General features: G+C 42.2%; 1 non-coding gene across 1 annotated transcript; it reads right to left on the bottom strand.

Annotated features, from left to right (window-relative positions):
* Window positions 1–845: 845 nt before the first annotated feature.
* TRNAG-CCC (transfer RNA glycine (anticodon CCC)) lies at window positions 846–916 on the bottom strand. Its single transcript has one exon. It is a non-coding gene; the product is annotated as a tRNA-Gly (tRNA).
* Window positions 917–6,812: the final 5,896 nt, after the last annotated feature.

The raw sequence follows: 6,812 nt of genomic DNA, 5'->3' as shown, positions 1-6,812 counted from the left end.
CTCACTTTCCACCGGCGTTTCGGCATGAAGCTTTGGTTGTTATGGTGTGCTTGGTAATTGGAGACCTGTGTTGACAACTCGGCCTCGACATCAAAACGGCCCTAATGCTTTTAAACTGAAAGAAGAAACGGGACCAACTCATAGCTATGGAAAGTGGATCGACCAGCACCGAGTTGCGACCTATGCATGACCAAAGTTCTCAAGGAAATCATCATTTTGCGTGGCTCGAGAATGTGAAGAGAAAAAAGCAAATGCACGAGCGAGCTCGACGGCAGAGGCAAGGACGGTAGAGCGAGTGCTCAGGTAGCTGCCTCGGTACCCACGAAGTCGGCGAGCCGTTGTTATGAATGTGAAAAGACGCTTTGTTTGGCTCGAGAAGCACGAACCTACAAGAAGACAAAGGCAAGCTTGACAGAGAGAACCATGATAAAGATTTGACAAAAGATTGGCATGGCACACGTGGTGGCGTCCACAGTGCCAGGTTTCTAGTGAGCTAATCGTTGCCGCAACTAGCTTGAGGCAGGGAGCAACAAAGAGGGGCAAACAATGCTCCCTAGAAATGATTTGGACCCATGTGTTGGTGGAGTTCAAGTAATCGGTGTTTCAAGCAAGGCACATGCATTTGGCAAGGCACCAACGAGACGTATAAAAGCATTATGGATGTGTGGTGGCGCCAATCCATTGTTGCAAGATGGTGTCTTATAGAATTCTGGAGTTACTCATGTTATGTAGCAAAAGCTTAATTAATATCTTATCTCTTGCAATGCACGCACGGATCCTCGAGAAACGCTGGAAAAAAAAAAAAGTGCTAGCAGCGCCACTTGAGTCGGGGGGGCAGAAAAAGGTGCGCAGCCGGGGAATCGAACCCCGGTCAGTACCGTGGGAGGGTACTATGATACCACTACACCAGCTGCGCTTGCTGACAGTAGCAGTCGAAGGCGCTATTTGGTTAAAAATCTCAACATATATTGCAACAATTCCTTACACATCCTAGTAAGTTTCTGGTTGCGTTGAAGGTTCTCTTTATATGTTTTTTTCACGGAAATCTACAGCCTCTCACCATCAAGACAAGAGGTTGGGGGTTGTGATGACGCGATCGATGCTCAGCATTGAGCCTAAACAAAAGGCATCTCGTAGAAATAAAAGTTGGCCTTTAACAACAGACATGCTGAAGCTGAAATGTTCAGCAAGGGCAAGCGCAACATGTAACGAGAGGAGCTGCCTCCATGTCCGGTCGAAGAAATGTGAGGTGATATCCGTTGCAGTAGGTTCCACGGCCTGCGCTCAAGTCTTCTCCTGAGTTTGCCTACCCACCAGATTCATCCCCACCAAGTCCTCCGCCTTGTTTGCTCTACCTGCCCATTCATTCAATGAGATCGATCAATGCAATGTCTGCTAAGGGAAAAATTTCCATAGCCTGTGCGTGACCATGCTCGGTCACGTTATGCCAAAAGTACCCTTGAATCTCTGTGTTTGGCATCATGCCAGCAGATTGCATTAGCTGATAAAATTCCTAGAATCGAAGGCCATTCATCCCCACCAAGTGCTGAACTTAATTGCTACAACATTCTTCTTTTCCATGTGAGTGTGAATATGCTTTCCATTTCCATCCTCCATGATACACAAGAAGCTGCATGCAGTGCATATCCATCAATCAATCAATGAAGACTCATATATTATAATCACACATCCATCTGCGGCTAATATGCCCTTCACATGGATCTATCCATTATTTGATGAGAGAAGAAGAAGAAGAAGAGTATTTTAACATCGTAGGAAACTATCCGACAGACCTTTGAGAGAGAGACAGAGAGAGAGAGAGAGAGAGAAGTCGTTCGCGGAGATCAAATATGACCTATGGGACCAAAGATACATGTGATGCATCATGTGTGGGGATAATATGTATTCTCAATGCTCGACTAATCAAAGTGGGCCTAAAGCCATATCGTGAAGGAATTCTAAATTTTTGTGCAGAAACGACAAAAAAAGCCAAACCGTGGAGTCAAACAACACAGAGAGAAACGGGCACTCACTGATCCACCTGTGGAGGTTGTCCTCGCCCACGAAATCAGTCCCACGCCATGGCGAGCACATCCACGCTATCTGGGCTACCTTCCAATCATTTTTGCAGCACTTTAGAGGGACGAAAGCTTCTCCACCATGTCATGGGATTCGGTGTTGAATGGGCAAAACAAGCTCACCCTCTTGTGACTGGGAGACCAAGCAGTACACGGGCAAGGTTATGTCCTATAACTCACAAAAAAGATTGTTCAAATGCATATTCGTGGTGGTGATGAGACCGCTTACATGTTGTCATGGGAGTTTATATGCATTTACACTGTATCTCAAGAGAAAACCATGTTCAATGTGCGTAATGAAAGTGCCTTTTATGTTGATGATGATCTCTCCTTGGTTGAATTTTTGGCATGTCAAAAGAGGGGAGCCAATGTATTGCCATGTGTGGAAATGCCGATTTTCCTTGATGTGGTTGATACGGCTTGTGATGATGCCCATTTGATGCATGTTATGGACATTATGGATGATGCGCTTACTATTGCATGTATGTGGAAGAAATGAATGAGGAATTGCGTTGCACTTATACGCCCGTACCCAAAAAAGTATATGTATTGAGGCGGTCCGGGGCGGGCAACAAGAAGAGCGGCCTCTAGACACCCTTCACGGCTCCCGTGCTGCTCAATGAAGCTAGGGCACAACACAAACACAACCAAGCAAAATTCCTAGCCAAACCCAACTTAAAAAGGGCACCACATAGTTATGGATGCGAACTAGGACGCAAGAGAGTGTCCTCGGACTTAAAGGAGACACGCAAAACACACACAAACAAGCAACAATTTTCTATAGAAGGAGGAGAGAAGGAGCCATTGAGAGAATGGAGAGAGATGGAGAGTGAGGTTGCTCAAACAATTGTCTTGCAATTCGAGAGGTGAAAGAACACCTTGCTACACTGTCAAAGAGCCTGCATGGAGACTACACCAACACGTGCTCAACACTTTGCCAACACACACATCATCTTACGTTGCGGGAGACCTCTCACCACTCAAACCTCTTACAATGAACTAGTATTAGGCAATAGAAAGCAACCAAAACACTTAATCTCACAAGCTCAACTGAGAAATTGCGGCATACACATCACCTCAAATCTTTGACTGCCATTGCACAACCGGATGGAATATGAAATTGGAGACAAAATCGCTCCTTTGGAGCACCAAGACCTCAAATTTATTGATGACTGTAAGGATAGGTACAATGGTGGTTTGATATGTGAAACTCTCACACTCTCTCACTTCAAAAATGTAGCATCAATGCTATCGTGCACTAAAGTGTGAATCTCACACTATACTGTCTACAACCAAATTTCTCTTCACGCCTCTAGTGCTAGAATGCTATCTATGTGTGTTTACAATGAAGGGAAGGGTCTATTTATAGGTTGGAGAGCACTTATTTGGATAATGGATAATTTGAATGACACGCTAACAAATTGAGCTTAGCCTTTTTTGCAATTTCAAAATGAAGTGGGCCTTTCTTATCTCCTTGAGTCACATGCATGTGGGCTCAAGAGAGAGAGCATTATTAATGATGGTGAATGAAAAAGGAGAGGAAAAAAAGAGGGAGAAAGAGAGTTCTACCACTACTTATCCTTACTTCATTGAGGTGAGGTGCTTTTGTCATTAGGGTTAGTGATTAGTAGGTTAGTAATTATGATTACAATGAGGTGTACACAAGGTGCATGACAATGGTAAAATGCCTTAAGAAGATATTGAAAATTAGGGGGATATATGGAATCGGAGAGGAAGTTCACCTAGTGACACCGGTGGATGAAGGGTCAATGTGAGATAGTGACGTTGCGTCAAATATTTGAAGACTTCAAGGTCCTCTTACTGAAAATCCTTCATTTGCAGAGATAAATCATATCCAATTTGCTGTTTTTTTGTAATTTTCATGATGGTGAAGAAGGAATGTGAATATGGGAATAGGTGTAGAGATATATGAGAGTATGTGTGTGTATCATGGAAGCTATAGTGAAGAGAGGGAATGAGGATGGTGAAGAAGGTGATAAGAGTCATGGAATGTGCAGGTTTGGGTGTGGGAAGGAGAGGGAGGAGTGTGTATGAGTGAGTAGGTGTGTGGAAGGGTGAGAGAAAATAGGAAGACTTTTGGGTGTATGAGGTAGCAGTTTTGAATTCGGCCATAAAATTTATGTAAAATCGCCCTTGACTCCAAGAATTCTGAAAAAAATTATGAAAAATACTTCAGCTCTTACGAGCTACATTTTCTCTTTTGGACATATCCTCAGATTCGGAGCAGAAGAGGGCTCCTATAGCACCTCATAAGGCTTGAAGTGGGCCACTATTTGATTCTTTTTCCTTTGTAGCTTCCAAGTGAGCCCCCCATACTCAACCATGACCTAATTTTGCCAAGGAGCTTGCACACATGTATGGTATAGAATAAGTATCAAATAAGGTATATATGTGTGAGTCAAGAAGATAGGTTAGCTAGTCATGGATCTCATGAAGAAATGGACACATGGGATGCATGGTGGCAACTAAAAATATATATGTGAAAAAATAAAAGGAGGAAAATCATGAGGGAAGGGACCCTCAATTATTCTCTAGTTTGAGTGATTTATGGAATTTATTTGAAGATGAAACCTATGTAGTTGTGAATATTTATCTGGGAGGAATGAAAAAATATGACGGAGCTGATAAGGTGATTGGTGAATTTTTACGGTGAAGTCACACAAAGTTTTTTCAAGGCTTGTGTGAGTAGAGCTTAAGGGATTGAATGATAGTAAAACATGTATAAGGAATGACACACAATGGAAGCTAGCTTACTTAGGCCTGATAACACACACCTAGGAATATATATTTACATAAATACAAAACATTTTAAAAAAAAACCCTTTATACTTAGGTCCTTTATTTGATGGATAATATTTACATGTAAAGAGGACCGTAATATTATAAATTCATTTTTTTGTCTCCTAGCCCAATGACTCGCTCAATGATTTAATAAAGAAATGTGATAAAAACTTTAATCGCACACACGCTATTTACAATGAAAAAGTGAGCCTAGTCATTGTGCTAGGGTGTTTTTGTGGGGTGAAGTGGCTTCTTAAAAGATATTATGAGAGCCGAAAAAACAGCTATCAGTATAAAACGCCGTTATACTCCAAAATCCCGTATAACCGTTTTTTTCTTTTCGATCGAAATATCTTTTGATCAAAAAGGCTTTCAATTGAAAAATATTTTATATAAGAACCGTCCCCGATTTCGATCGAAAGCAGTGGACAGAGCATGAGGAAGATTTTGGGACAGGCAAAGCTTGAGGTAAAATTTTCAACTTGTCCTCTTCTTTTCTAACTTGTTTTTGTGTGTTCTGCCAGACTCGTGTGGTGCACTTGTTTTACTCTCACCACAGAGTTGGCTTGCAGGTTATAGGCCACTTCGTGGTGTGTAGCCATCTGGCTCACTCCAAAGGTGTGTAAAAACTAGTCACTTTTCTCATGTTGTGCAGCCACTTGGCTCACTGCAGAGAAGGGTTTTAGGATAGACTTAGATTCTCACTTGTATGGCGCAGTTGTCTATCTCTCACCACAGGGCTGAGTTTAGGGTTTAGTGGTTGACTCGTGGAGTGTAGTAGGCATGATGATACACATATCACTCCAGAGTGACCTATAGGTTGCTCAATTTTAGATCAGCTCAAAGTATCGTTTGTTTCCCGTAGACACACAAAAGTTTTGTTCGTCAAACAAAGAGTGGAGAGATGCATAGTTTATGACCTCTTCATCTTTGTGTGACGCACTGGTTACTCTTGTGTTTCGAACTCCAAAGACACGTCATTGTTCATCCCTAGATGACTTGGTGTTGTCTTCAATGTAGATACATACGGTATTTGGCTTGCATATGAGATTGTTAAGTTGTCTGCCGTTGATGTTTGTGTTGTAAGTTCGACACACTCCATCAGGGATTGGATTAAGTCACATCATCGTTCTTACTTACATAGAAATATGAGAAATACGTTTGTCTACCTCAGAGTGGAGAAATGCATACCTATGCCCTCTTCATCTTTGCATGACACGCCTTGGACTTTCTCACTCGTGGATACACACTCATTAGTAGATGACTTGGTGTTGTCTTGGATGTAAACATGTACTATGTTTGACCACGATCCGAGATTTTTTCAATGTCCGCTAATGGTTGTGTTGTGCGTTCCACACACTTTTTCCGTTGATGGTTGTGTTGTCCGTTGATGGTTGTGTTGTGTTGCCCATTCCTAGAAGGCCAAGTGCTGAACCTAATTGAGCTCCACAATGCTACAACATTCTTCTTTCCCATGTGAGTGTGAATATGCTTTCCATTTCAATCCTCCATGATACACAAGAAGCTGCAATGCATATCTATCAATCAATCAAAGAATACTGATATCTATAATCACACATCCATGTGCGGCCAATATGCCCTTCACATGGATCTATCCATTATTTGTTGATAAAATAAGAAGAGTATTTTAACGTCGTAGGAAACTATCCCAAGAGACCGTAAAGATCTATCCGACGGACCTATGTGTGTGTGTGTGTGTGTGTGTGTGTGTGTGTGAGAGAGAGAGAGAGAGAGAGAGAGAGAGAGGGACATAGATTTTATTATCGTTCTCGAAGGTCAAATATGACCTATGGGACCAAAGATACATGTGATGCATTACGTGTGGGGATAATACGTGATTTTCAATGCTTGAGTAGTAGTGATGAGAATCGCAATGGAGAGCCCACAATGACACCCCACAATGTGTCTAGG

Source organism: Adiantum capillus-veneris, unplaced genomic scaffold (assembly GCF_014529385.1).
Source record: "Adiantum capillus-veneris isolate H3 unplaced genomic scaffold, ASM1452938v2 Hic_scaffold_527, whole genome shotgun sequence".
Classification (NCBI taxonomy): Eukaryota; Viridiplantae; Streptophyta; class Polypodiopsida; order Polypodiales; family Pteridaceae; genus Adiantum; species Adiantum capillus-veneris.
Note: the sequence above shows the minus strand (reverse complement) of the source record. Positions and strands in the feature narration are given on the sequence as shown.